At 37.6% G+C, this 15,000-nt stretch overlaps 1 protein-coding gene across 2 annotated transcripts in view; it reads right to left on the bottom strand.

Moving 5' to 3' along the window:
• Nucleotides 1–15,000, bottom strand: part of LOC135207575 (serine/arginine repetitive matrix protein 2-like) — a 180,213-nt gene that overhangs the window by 40,256 nt on the left and 124,957 nt on the right. For both annotated transcript variants that reach the window (XM_064239420.1, XM_064239421.1), the window contains one exon: nucleotides 7,252–7,287. The gene's annotated coding sequence lies outside the window, so the exon portion shown is untranslated. The remainder of the gene's footprint in view (nucleotides 1–7,251; nucleotides 7,288–15,000) is intronic.

The raw sequence follows: 15,000 nt of genomic DNA, 5'->3' as shown, positions 1-15,000 counted from the left end.
ATATATATATAATATATGTGTGTGTGTGTGTGTGTGTGTGTGTATGTATGTATTTATAAACTTACAAGTGGATGAAGGTTTCATTAAACATTTATGAAGCTTTCATTAAACATTTTATTGACCCGAATTTTTGAGAAGGGAAATGAGTTCGTTTTTTTTTTTCCTCTCCCATCAAAGAAGATTAATTGCAGCCGAAGTTTGAAAAAGAAAGAAACTTCACCCGCCAACTTGACCTTAAACGCTACAGAACAGAACAGAGGTGTTAATGGAATGGAATATTTAATTTAGAGCGAAGGTCAAGCACTGGTGACCTATGAGGTCATTCAGCGCTGAAAGGGTAATTGTGAGAATCAAGGAGGTTTGAAAAGTGTAACAGGAGGAAAACCTTAGAAAGGTAATATGAATGGAAGTACAGTAAAAGGAATGAAAGGGTCCAAAGGTACGCAGCAAAGACCTTTGGGTAATGCCTACAGTGCACCTTGTGACATATACACTGACGGCACTACCTCCCTACGGGGATACAACAAAGGTAAATGTGAGAGAAAAGTATTTCTTGTATTTTTTTTAGCCGGTGAGCATTTTTGTTTGTGTTAGGTGAGCATTTTTTTTTTTTTGGAGGTAGTTTTTGTTAGGTGAGCATTTTTTTTTTTGGAGGTGAGTATTTTTTGTTAGGTGAGCATTTTTTTTTGGAGGTGAGTATTTTTTGTTAGGTGAGCATTTTTTTTTTGGAGGGTGAGTATTTTTTGTTAGGTGAGCATTTTTTTTTCGTTTTTTTTTTGGAGGTGAGTATTTTTTTGTTAGGTGAGCATTTTTTTTTTTTTTTGGAGGTGAGCATTTTTGTTTGTGTTAGGTGAGCATTTTTTTTTTTGGAGGTAGTAGTTTTTTTTGTTAGGTGAGCATTTTTTTTTTTTGGAGGTGAGTATTTTTTTTTGTTAGGTGAGGCATTTTTTTTTTTGGAGGGGTGAGCATTTTTGTTTGTGTTAGGTGAGCATTTTTTTTTTTGGAGGTGAGTATTTTTTTGTTAGGTGAGCATTTTTTTTTTTTGAGTGAGTATTTTTTTTTGTTAGGTGAGCATTTTTTTTGGAGGTGAGTATTTTTTTGTTAGGTGAGACATTTTTTTTTTTTTGGAGTGAGATATTTTTTTGTTAGGTGAGCATTTTTTTTTGTTTTTTTTTTTGGAGGTGAGCATTGTGTGTGTTAGGTGAGCATTTTTTTTTTTTTTTTTTTTTTTTGGAGGTGAGTATTTTTTTGTTAGGTGAGCATTTTTTTTTTTGGAGGGATATTTTTTTTTTTTTTGTAGGTGAGCATTTTTTTTTTGGAGGTGAGCATTTTTGTTTGTGTTAGGTGAGCATTTTTTATTTTTTTTTTGGAGGTGAGTATTTTTTGTTTTTTTGTTAGGTGAGCATTTTTTTTTTGAGGAGGTGAGTATTTTTTTTTTGTTTTTTTTTAGGTGAGCATTTTTTTTTTGGAGGTGAGCATTTTTGTTTGTGTTATTGGTGAGCATTTTTTTTTTTTTTTTGGAGGTGAGTATTTTTTTGTTAGGTGAGCATTTTTTTTTTTTTTTTTTTGGAGGTGAGTATTTTTTTGTTTTTTTTTTGTTAGGTGAGCATTTTTTTTTATTTTTTTTTGGAGGTGAGTATTTTTTTTGTGTGTGTGTTAGGTGAGCATTTTTTTTTTATGAGGTGAATTTTGTGTTTTGTGTGTGTGTGTGTGTGTGTGAGGTGAGCAGGGTTTTTGGGTGGAGGTGATTTTTTGAGCATTTTGGGTTTTTATTGGAAGAATTTTTTTTTGGGGGAGCATTTTATTTTTGGGGATTTTTTGGGTTTTTGGGAGTTGAGGCATTTTTTTTTTGGGGGGTTTTTTTTGGGAGGTTGAGCATTTTATTTTTTTTGGGGGAGGTGAGATATTTTTTTGGTTTTTTTTTTGGTGGAGTTTATTTTTTTGGTTTTTTTTTTTGGGAGGTGAGCATTTTTTTTTTGGGGTGGGGGAGGTGAGCATTTATGGTTTTTTTTTTTGATTGGTGAGCATTTTTTGTTTTTTTGGAGGTGAGCATTTTTAAGGAGTGGAGGTGAGCCTTTTTGGTTTTTTTGGGGGGGTGGTAAAGTGAGGTGACATTTTTTTTTGGGGGGGGGAGGGACTGAAGCGTTATTTTTTTTTGGAGAGGAGAGCAGGTGGAGGGATGTTTTTTTTTTTTTTTTTTGAGGTGAGAATTTCTTTATGTTTTTTTTTGGAGTTGAGCATTTTATGGTTTTTTTTTTTGGAGGTGAGCAATGGGGAGGTGAGCATTTTAGTTAACTTTTTTTGGAGGTGAAGCATTTTTTTTTGGTTTATTTTTTTTGAGGTGAGCATTTCGTTTTTTTTGGTTTTTTTTTTTTTTTTTTTTTTTGGAGGTGAGCATTTTTGGGGTGGGGGGGGGAAAAAGGTAGAGGGGGGGGGGAGGTGCATGAGCGTTTTTTTTTTTTTTTTTGTTTTTTTTTTTTTTGGAGGTGAGCAGGTTTTTGTTTTTATTGTTTTTTTTGGGAGGTGAGCATTTATGGTTTTTTTTTCGAGGTGAGCATTTTTTTATTAAATATTTTTTTTTCTTGGAGGTGAGCATTTATGGTTTTTTTTTTTGGCAGGTTTTTGATTTGGTGAGCATTTTTTTTTTTGGGGAGGTGAGCATTTTTTAGTTTTTTTTTTTCTGGAGGATTTTGTAGGGAGGTGAGCATTTTTTTTTGGTTTTTTTTGGGGGGAGGTGAGCATTTTCGTTTTTTTTTTATTTTTTTTTGGAGGTGAGCATTTTTGGTGTGGGGTTTTTTTTTTTGGGGGGGGGGGAGGTGGGAGCGTTTTTTTTAGGGTGGGGTGGGGGGGGAGGAGGTGAGCATTTTGGGGGTTTACTGGGAGGTGAGCATTTTTGGGGGTTTATCTGGGAGGTGAGCATTTTTTTTGTTTTTTTGTTTTTGGGGGGGGGGCCCCAGTGAGCATTTTTTTGTTGGGGTTTCCCGCTCCCCGGCCGGTGGATTTGGTCAGTGGGCTAATACACCCTTTTTTTTTTGGACAAGAGGAACATAGAGCAGAGCAGAGATCCACGATTGAGGGACTTGATGATAATTGTGATATCAGGAAACTAATGCTGGTTTGAGAATTTAAACTTTTTTTTAACAGATTTTACAGACTTAATTCGTATTATAAATACAATTTTTTTTTTGAAAGGAAAAAAAAAATTATCGTAAGGTATAGATTTTACACATTCATACAGGCGCTCACACTATGTATATATTATATTGTTTGTGTGTGTGTGTGTGTGCGTGCGCTTGCCTGCCTGCCTGCCTGCCTTCATGTACATACAGAGATTTTTTTTTTTTTTTACAGAGAATTTCATTAGCGTCCCCACACTTCACCGCGTGATGAAATAGCACAAACCCCGTATCAATTAAAGGATATTGCTGACGAAGCATTTTCCACATTGCTTTTGCAAACAGCCGCCATGGAACAAAACCACTCGCAGTTCACTTTTTTTTCTTTTTTTATGGTCGGCGTTGTGTTTGATGTGTTCGGATCAACAAAATAAATAAAAACCTCGGTTACCGTTCTTGTCACTCAGCAGAGCTTTATTGAACGATATATATATGGGGTCAAGTGGTGGATGGTGCATCGGTGTGTGCGAGGAAACTGAATAATGGTGAAGTGAAATTGAATAATGGTGAAGGAAACTGAATAATGGTGAAGGAAATTGAATAATGGTGAAGGAAACTGAATAACGGTGAAGGAAACTGAATAATGGTGAAGGGAACTGAATAAAGGTGGAGGGAACTGAATAAGGGCGAAGGGAACTGAATAAGGACGAAGGACTGTTGAAAAGCAAAACAGAAAGCAGAGTTTTCGCATGAAAATCTGTGTGAATACTAGAGATGCTTCTTGTTTTATTTTATAGTTAGACGATGTCATATTCTTTATCCTCCTCCTCCTCCTCCTCCTCCCCCCAAAAGATACATTATCACAACTTTTAGCGGTTTTCATGTCGCGTCTTTGTTCGAACAAAGAGCGGAAACTGGCCTTTGTCCTTCTCAGTTCGTGGAAAGTGTTGGAGACACTTTTACCCTTTATGAAAAAAGGGCACACAGGGAAATTACACAAGGTAGAGTGTCCTCGCCACACCTAAGTGACAAAGGCGAAAGGCGGCGGGAATAAATGATGGAAAGAACGAGGACCTCAGAGAGAGAGAGAGAGAGAGAGAGAGAGACTTTGTAAAGTCACAGAACAGTGCTCTAAAAATAGACAGTCCCGTAAGGGTTGTATTGCCGTCAGTACGCTTCAAGTGGTGCACTGTTGCACCAGGTATTACTCAAGGGTCTCTTGCAGTGTCCCTTCGGCCTCTAAGTGCAGCCGCATTCATTTATTTTACTGTGCCTCCGTTCATATTCGTTCTTCCACCTGACTTTCCACCAATGCGAGGTTTCTTGTTCCTTCCTTCCATCCACACTTTACTTCTATAAAGGAGAGTAGGAATAAATCACCGCCATTTCAGTTCATACTGCTATAAATACTAATATATACTCACATTAAATAACAGACTAACGAACACCGTAGTGATATTATATCACTACGGTGTTCGTTAGTCTGTTATTTAACTTCACTGCCATAAAGGAAAGTAGGAAAACCCACAATTCATTTCATACTTCTATAAATACAAATGTATACCCATAGGAAATAGCAGAGGAATGGACGCCGCAGTGATATTAAAAGTGAAAAAAATACTTTACTTCCATAAAGGAGAGTAGGATAACCAACAGGAAACAAGTGAAGAAATGGCCTCTCAGTGATGTTAAAAAAAAAAACACTTCCATATAGGAGAGTAAGAAAATCTCCCTGGGAATAACAAAAGACATGACACCTGAGTGATAGTAAAATAAATAAATAGATAAATAAATAAATAAATAAAAAAGTACTTCCATAAGCCCACAATGCAATTCATACTTTTATCAATAACCACTGGTTCCACGCAACGTAAAATATATACATATATATATATTATATATATATATATATATATATATATATATATAATATATATATATAATACCTACATGAAATGACAGAACAATGTGCAGTGCAACGGACAATAATAATATAATAATAATAATAATAATAATAATAATAATAATAATAATAATCTAAGGGCCGCAGGAATCCCCTGTGACAAACGATCTGATTGCTCACATCGTGTGTTGTTTATTCCGGCATATCAAAGGCGCCTCTATCGACAATGCCCTCCCATGAACCCCCCCCCCCCCCCCCCCTTCCCCACAAAGCATAACAGCCGTGAATATTGCTCCCTTCCCCCCCTACCACCCCCACCCTCCCAAACAGTGGTGTTCAGGCCTTCATGCGGAGAACAATAGGGTGGTGCCCTTTGGAGAAGCCCTTTGGAGAAGCCGTCCTCTTGAATGGTATTGGTTGATTGGGTTCGTCCTGTTTGTTTTTGACGAATTGATCGATTTTCTCTGCCGATTCGAGTGAATGTTGGTTTTTGATGAAATGAATGATTTCGTCATTGGAAAATTGGTGGAATGACGTGCAGAGTGGAGTATTGAAAACCAGCGGTATTTTATTGGAATTCTTTACTAGTGCCCTCGGTGCACCTCACAGGATGGACTGTAGGCGTGTTACTGAAGGTTCTTTGCAGCGTCCTTTTTGGCCCCTAGCTGCAACCCCCTTTCGTTCTTTTTACTGTACCTCCGTTCATATTCTATTTCTTCCACCTTACTTCCTTATTCCTAGTGCAGCTGCTTTGAGGTTTTCCACCCGTCACATCTTTCAAACCTCGTTACTGTCAGTTTCCGTTTCAGCTCTGAATGACCTCGTAGGTCCCAGTGCTCTTTGGCCTTTGGCCTGAATTCTATACATTCAGTTCAGTTCAGAAACCTGCGAGATTGGCCATTCGAGAAGGTAGACACAGATAAGGAGGTTCTCTCTCTCTCTCTCTCTCTCTCTCTCTCTCTCTCTCTCTCTCAGAGGTTCAGTAGAAGCACGCGACTTCATCTTTTGAGCGGACACCACAACAAATTGATAGGGCAGAATGTCAGTACCAAGCGCTTTCTCCTGTTTATTCAGGCATCCTCATTCAAACACCTATGCATACATACATGCATGCATACATAGTACATGTATACATACATGCATACGTAGTACATGCATACATACATGCATATGTAGTGCATGTATACATAGATGCATACATAGTACATGTATACATAGCTACATGCATACGTAGTACATAACATACTACATGCATATGTAGTACATATATACATAGCTACATACATACGTAGTACATGTATACATACATGCATACGTAGTACATATATACATAGCTACATGCATACGTAGTACATGTATACATACATGCATACACACGCAAACCGCATAAGGCACCTTTCCTTTCGGCCCGAGCGTTTAAAGACGCAGCCGAAATCCAACCTGACGAAGAAGAGACCTCAATAGTTCCCCCTCGAAAGTCTCACCAATTGATTTTTATGAGCCTCGGAGAGAGAGAGAGAGAGAGAGAGAGAGAGAGAGAGTATCTTAAAGAGGAAGTTCCCACACTCTCCAAGAGAGAAATTAATGTGGAAGAATATAAGGCTTCGCTTTTTTTTTTTTTTTTTTTTTTTTTTTTTTACGAGAGGCGAATCAAGTACATGAAATATTCCGTAGTGGGGAGGGGTTTTGGGGGGCAAGGGTAGCGCTGTCATTTTCCCTCACGCGGTGCACTGTAGGCATTACTCAACGTTCTTTCCTGTAGGGGGTTAGTGTTGTCAGTGTACCTCACACGGCGGACTGTAAGCATTACTCAGGGTGCTTTGCGGCGTCCCTACGACCTACATCTGCAACTCCCATAATTTTTTATTTTTTTTTTATTTTTTATGTACCTCCGTTCATATTCTCTTCCATTCCGTACGTCTTTCACTGAAACAAATAAACGTTTGCCTCGAGAGAGAGAGAGAGAGAGAGAGAGAGAGAGAGAAAGAATATCTTCGTGATGTCTCTTTATATATATATATATATATATATATATATATATATATACATATATACATACATATATATATATATATATATATATAGATATAGATATACATACTATCTATATATATATATATATATATATATATATATATATATATATATAGTATATACATACACACACATACGTACATAACCATAGTAATATTAAAACACTTATAGCAATTAAAATGCAGAGAATATATTTACCTTTGAAGTGTCCACCAGCGGGCCTCTTCAGGATCCCTGCAATAAACGAAACGTATTGTAGAAGTGATTAAGCGGGAAATATAAAAATAATATATTTATAATCAAGAGTAAATATTGCGCTATGTGCTGCTCGGATACCCGCCAACCCACCAACTGGCACCCCTCCCAAAACGACAAACACCCATCCCACCCCCACCAGGGTTTCCCCCAAACGCCCTGATAAAAAACGGGAAACCATAGCAATCGTCTATGTAGAAAAACGGAGTAACTCACTTTTACCCATTTGAAAAATAAATGTTTATCATTCTTTGTTATTTTCTTTGTTTTTTTTCCATTTTGGACATTCTCTCTTACTTCCTAACTCTGTTAATGGCAGCTTAATTAATTTGGGTTTTTGAAGCTATCTTTATTTAACTGTTTACATAATTGTTATGAAATTAGTTATATATTAGTCAGATGACCATTTTTGATATTCTGTCGCCTTTGAGATTATTTCAATTTAATTTTATTAACTATCTAATGTTCGTTTATTCAGATGCGTTTTTCAGTTTAGTTTGAGTTATTTATATATTTATATATATTTTAATTCATTTTCGTTATGAAATCCTTAAACATATGAGACTACATCAAATATGGTCATTGATTCAGATTCGTTGACAAATTTATAGTTTAATTGAAATAAATTTTTTTTCTGTTAATATATTAAAATAAATACTTTTTTATGTTCATGTCACGGAAGACTAAAGCTTTACACACACTATATATATATATATATATATAATATATTATATATATAAGACATATAAATATATATATATATGTGTGTGTATGTTTGTGTGTGTGTGTGTGTAACTATCAAATATTTCTCATTGATTCAGATGCATTTTTGAATATGTTTTGACATACGTCGTAGTCACTCGTTAGGGAAAACCTGAAACTATATATATATATATATATATATATATATATATATATATATATATAAATATAAATATATATATATAGATATATATATATATATATATATATATATATATATATATATAACGAATCCCAGGGCACACTCTCTCTCTCTCTCATAACTGAAAACGAGATTTATCAAATTCCCACAAGGGGCCGTAATAAAAGTGGAATGTTTACCTTTGAGTGGTTGTAATGAGTTATTGCTTTTTTTGGGGATTCGGCTGAACAAACGAGCACACAGACACACATACAGAGAGAGAGAGAGAGAGAGAGAGAATGTCGTTCAAATCAATTAGGCGAATAAATGGGGAAGGTTAAAGTAAATAGTGACAGGGACAAAAATATAATGGTATTTGCTCGCGGTATGTTTGCTTTTTTGGTGTTTGTGACATTGACAGTTTGTGTTTATATATATATATATATATATATATATATATATATATATATATATATATATATATATATATATAACGAATCCCAGGGCACACACTCTCTCTCTCTCTCATAACTGAAAACGAGATTTATCAAATTCCCAAATTCCCACAAGGGGCCGTAATTAAAAGTGGAATGTTTACCTTTGAGTGTTGTAATGAGTTATTGCATTTTTTGGGGATTCGGCTGAACAAACGAGCACACAGACACACTACAGAGAGAGAGAGAGAGAGAGAGAATGTCGTTCAAATCAATTAGGCGAATAAATGGGGAAGGTTAAAGTAAATAGTGACAGGGACAAAAATATAATGGTATTTGCTCGCGGTATGTTTGCTTTTTGGTGTTTGTGTACATTGACAGTTTGTGTTTATATATATATATATATATATATATATATATATATATATATATATACATATATCTATATATGTGATATATAATGTATACTTTATTAAAAGTAATGGCTACTTCAGCAGCATTACACTTGTAGAGATTCTTCTCTATTTTCCGAATAGCGGCTTTTTCCGTGCTACTTAGACAGGCTAGTAGAGCGCCTATGGAGGTCATGATCAAATACAGAGCCAAAATTGGTTGTATATATTTGAATTTTACAGATAAACTATGATACCATAGTTATCAAAGTCATTAACGATATATATATATATATGTCTCTCTCTCTCTCTCTTTCTTGAAGCAAGCGAGCTTTCGTCTGGAGCTGCCAGACATCCTCGGGCTGGGAAGCTGAGGGTGGACTGATCTTGAAGCGGTGTCCGTCCTCGTTTATATTTTGGGAGTTGACAGCAGGGGGTCCGCCCCATGCTGATCTACTATTGGCTGGTGGCGGTAGGTCTTTCGTTTTCATTGGTGGCTTGAACCGGGTCTCAAAGCCACTTTCCATGCGTTGATGGTTGCGATACTGTAAGTCCTGCAGCCGCCTAGACCTCCTTAGCGGCGCGGTTACGTCGATGGGCGTTTCGCTATGCTGCGGGACGTCACGGCTAACTTGATTATGATTGGCTGCGGGAGTATCTCGTTCGGGGGCGTCGTCTTCCGTGGAGTTGTCGTGCTCGGTGGTGTCATTGTTGGTGGCAGGTCTTCTCATACTCGTAGGGAGGAGAAATTCTCCTGCGTAGTATTTAGTGTAGGTCTTACTTGCTGGATGAGAAGCGCCTCCAGCAGGCGTAAACCGACGGGCATCAGGGGCCTTCCCGATGATCTTCGTGTTTGGATGATCACATCCCAGGGAGATGGCCTCTTGATGTTTGGTGCGTGCGTGATTTTTGATAGCCCCCTCTTGGGCGTGGCACGAGAGTCTCTTCGACAGGCGCATGGTAGTCATACCAACGTAGGCGCCGCTGCAAACCGCGGACTGGGCATGTATACTGGTACACCACATGCGTCTGCTTCAAGGGGGTCTCGTACCTGTGGAGAGGGGTTATTTTTCATAATTAGGTCGCGCGTCCTCCGATTCTGGTAGAGATAATTAGGTCGATATTTTTGGTGTCGTCGGTCGGGGATACATTTTCAGAAATAATTTTCTTGACTGAGTCCTCTTCTTCACGGTAATGTGAGCTCATGAAGGCTTTATAATACAGCTTGATATTATCCTGGGGGCCTGGGGGCGGGGTTGCGGGCTCTCACTACCGTACCATTTCTCCAGGGCTGCTGTACGGACTTCTCTGCTTATTAATTTATTTGAATACCCGTTATTTACGAGTACTTGGGAGGCGCGGTCGAGTTCCTGATGAGTGTCCTGCCAGGTCGAGCAGTGGGAGAGGGCTCTCCTGACGAAGGCCCTGACGGTCGTGCTTTTGAATCTGGCGGGGCACTCGCTGTCACCATTGAGGCAAAGTCCTAGGTTGGTTTTCTTTGTGTAGACGGAAGTACGGAGGCCGTCTTCCGTCTTACTCACAAGGACGTCGAGGAAGGGGAGCCGATCGTCGGTGCTGTATTCAACAGGGCTGTGAAACCCATATCCCTTTGAAGCTGGCATTTGGCATGAGAGCTTTTAATTGCCCGTTTGTATGCGACTCGGTCTGCTAGAGTAATTAATACAGGAACGTTACTACATACACCATAGGGGTAATGTTATTCGCATTGAAACGGATGTCAGCGCTTCCTGCTGCGCTATTTTTTTTTTTTTTTTTTATTATTATTTTTTTTGGCCATTTGCTTAATTGGCGCAGGATGAAATATCTTTATGGTTATGCGTCAATCTGTAATTGTTTATGCGTTTATATCCTTATGACTATGTGGCAATCTGTACTGTTTATGCAGTTATATCCTAATGGCTATGTGCCAGTCTGCATTATATCTGAGCGTATATCCTTATGGCTATGTGTCAATCTCTATTGTTTATGCAATTATATCTTTATGGCTATATGCCAATCTGTATTGTTCATGCGCATATATCCTTATGGCTATGTGTCAATCTTTACTGTTTCTACGTTTATATCTTTATGGTTATATGCCAATCTATTGTTTACGCATTTATATGGGAGGTAATTGCGTTGATGTATTCGGCTGTTATAACCGATGATAACTATCTGATGATTTCTGTAGTGGCAGAGTAACCAATAACTAATAATAAAATATTGATAATAACAGCAGTGGTAGCGAATCCTATAACTAATAACTAACTGATAATTGCAGAAGCGGTAGTGACTAACTAATAATTTCTGCGATGGTAGAGAATCCAATCATATCATCATCATCATACTATAATGGGCGTAATATCTGTGTCTGTCTGTCTGTCTGTCTGTCATTCAATCACGGCCAAACGGCTGGTCAGATGGGCATGAAACTTGGCAGGGTTATGGTGGGGACCCCTAATATGGTTCACAATGGGGTTTCATCCAACCTAACCCCCTCCTTTGTAGGGGGTAGGGGTGAGAAGGGATTCCCTGAAACGGAGCTGTTTTTGGTCGTGAAACGAGGTTGGTTATTCCCGTAGACTTAGTTACTTTACGATTTTTCATACATGATTTCTGTACAACTTCCCCGGAGAAAGTCACGAATATTTCAGCTCGGACACAATAGAAGATGAAAATTATCATCAATATCCGCAAGATTTTTTGAATAACTCCATCGGGACTGCCAGTGCACAAAATAACGTTGAAGTACTGCCTGGTAATGTTGCTTCGGAATTTATATCCTGCCAATAGACATTGCAACGGTACGAGGTACACTGTTAAGGAGCTAAACTCCCACGTCATCGAAGCAGTGATAGCAATGGGCCCTCACACCGGCAAACGTCTGTTCATCCCCCGGATTCCTCTGATGCCTTTGGACAACCAGTTTCCGTTCCAGTTACGGCGCAGGCAGTTTCCCATCAACCTGGCCTTCTCATTCACTACAAACAAGTCGCAGGGCCAGACTTTGGATCGTGTTGGTGTGTTTCTGCCGTCACCCATGTTCACGCATGGCCAACTGTAGGTGGCGACGTGCAGAGCAACTGACTGCCAACTTGAAATTAAGTTGTGGACAAACTGATAATATTGTGTACAAAGAGGTTCTGTAGTAGGTATGTATAAAAATCGCCATTATTCTAATATTGCTGAACAAATAGTACATAAAATTTTTTCACTTCTGCACCCGTATTTTATCACCCATCGTAGATGGGTCAGTTTGCTAGTAACTAATAATAACTAATTAATTATTTCAGCAGTGGTAGAAAATCTAATAACTAATTGCCTATAATAACTAACTAATAATTTCTGTAGTGGGATTGAATTCAGTAATTAATAACTACTTATTACAGCTGTGGCAGAGAGACTAATAACTAATAATATTAATACTAATAATTACTCCAGTAACTATAACTAATAACTGCTGTACTGGCAGAGATTCCAATAACTAAAAACTAATGGTAACTGATTATTTCTGAAGCCTCCAGCAACTAATAACTAATAATTGCAACAGTGGTAGAGAATAATAACAATTAACTAATAACTGAAGTATAGTGACAGATAATCCATTGCAAAGCTTATTGATTTTCTATATAGTTGCAGACCGGAAGTAAGCGTTGTATTTTTATGTGTGATAGAATTGAGGTCAGAATGCTCGTTAATCTCCTCCTCCTCCTCCTCCTCCTCCTCTTCTTCTTCTTCTTCTTCTTCTTCCAATTGGGAATCATACCGCAACGTCCTTCGCTATCCAATTACCAAACCCCAGATAGGGCGTGTATGTCTTTTTTTTTCTGGGGGGGCGGGAAAGGGGGGTAGGGGGAGCTTGTCGTCACTGTTGTGTAGAGCGAGAGTCTCTCTCTCTCTCTCTCTCTCTCTCTCTCTCTCAACCGGAGTATTCGTCGTAGCAATTAAGTTTTTTCTTCTCTATTCATTTATGAAATGTATTTTTATTACCGTTCACGAAAAAAGTCAAGGCAGTGAAAGAGAGAGAGAGAGAGAGAGAGAGAGAGAGAGAAGAGAGAGAGAGAGAGAGAGAGAGAGAGAGAAGCCGGAAGTTAATAAGGAAAGACTGTTATTGATTTCTGCCTGAGCTGGTCACATGTGCCAAAGTCATTTTGGCCATGCGAGTATTTACCCCCACCTGCCGCCCCCCACCCCCCCCCCCCTTTTTTTTGTTTTTTTTTTTTTGGACATCAATAAAAACAAAGGTATTTGGACTTGTGGGTCCTTTCAAAATAGGGCAATATGTTTGTGCGGGACTTTGATGTCCTTTTTTTTTTTTTTTTTTTTTTTGTAGATGGTGGGGAATATGTGGGTCATATTTGAATTCCGGAGTCTTGTCTCCTTTGGCACGGGATCGTCGTCATCTCTCAAATATGTTGAAAAGTAACATTTAAAAAAATTATAGTCAAATATCACACACAAAAAAAAGTACTTTTTTTTTTCCAACGTAATTCAGATATCTAGGAATTTAATAGATGCATATTTTTTTCTGAAGAATGTGCAATTCTTTATATATGCTGAACAACTACATCAAAAAAAGGTAACAATCAGCTAGATAAAAATACAAAAACGACTATTCCAACGCAATCTTGACTTCTTCGAAATTCCTGATTATTTTTTTTTCTGAAGAATACGTAATCCTTCAAATATATTGACGAGGTAATTTGAAAAAAAAAATACAACCATATAAACAGAAATATTGAAAAATACAGCCAAATAAAAAAAAGATGTAAAAACTCCCAAAGTAATCCAGACATCTTCGAATTCCCTAATTGCAGTTTTTTTCTGAAGAATACACTTAAAAAAAAAAAAGCTTTACAACACCGTTCCTTCGTCATGTGACTTTCCCGAGAGGAAGGAGATGAACCAGTGACCTAGAAATATAAAAGTGTGGGGTTTAAAAACGCATCTTCATTTAGAAATATTCTGTGGAATATTTAATGACGTCCTTCACTTTCATTTCTCTCAGGCCAAGCTTATGTCAGAAGATGTAGTTGGTAAATTGGAACACACACACACACACACACAGAATGACTCTTGAACCGAGAAAAGTCGGGTACGGTTGGATAAGGTCAGAAAAAGGGCTTGGCTTGGCTTAACTTGCAGTGCTTATCTGGGCTTGTCTTACAGAAGTGCTTGCCTTTCCTTTCTTTGGCTTGGGTTAGCTGGCTTGGCTTGCAGAGTGCTTGTCTTTCCTTGCTTTAGCTTTGTTTAGCTTGGCTTGGCTTGCAGAGGGCATGTTTTTCCTTTTTTTGGCTTGGTTTAGCCTTGCTATGCTTGCAGAGTGCTTGCCTATCATTACTTTGGCTTTGTTTAACCTGGCTTTGCTTGCAGAGTGCTTGTCTATCCTTGCTTTGGCTTTGTTTAACTTGGCATGGCTCATAGAGTGCTTGTCTATCCTTACTTTGGCTTTGTGTAGCCTGACTCTGCTTGCAGAGTGCTTTATCATAGTTGGTATCATGTTACTGATGCTGTAATTTTGTAACGGTGGATGTTTACTTTCTAGCGCTTTAGTATGTCAGACAACAAGTTCCATATTGATGTTTGATATTGTGTATTTCTTGTTATTTGTACAAGTAGGGTTATTAGACACTAATACAATGAACTATCCATGATATACTGTACGGTTTATAATTTATAATTCAAAGTGTGGAGGAAAGTCGTGTTGAATTAAAAGGGTATAGTCGAAATTATATATTTGTATATATTAGTATATACTCACATACATGTTGACGTTTTTATGGGCTCCATTTATTGGACATAATATATGTATATAAATTTGTATTCCAGGGATGATTCATTCATGTGGAACAATGTAACATAATAATAAAAAATTCATTTAGGTAAAACTCTTAAAAACACTAGGGAGCAAAAGAATGAGACTTAAAACCAGTAAAAAATGAAACACCGAAAATGTAAATCAATCAAGTAGACTGATTCCCCA

This window comes from Macrobrachium nipponense, chromosome 32, assembly GCF_015104395.2.
Source record: "Macrobrachium nipponense isolate FS-2020 chromosome 32, ASM1510439v2, whole genome shotgun sequence".
Lineage (NCBI taxonomy): Eukaryota > Metazoa > Arthropoda > Malacostraca > Decapoda > Palaemonidae > Macrobrachium > Macrobrachium nipponense.
This window is presented reverse-complemented; position numbering and strand designations above follow the sequence as displayed.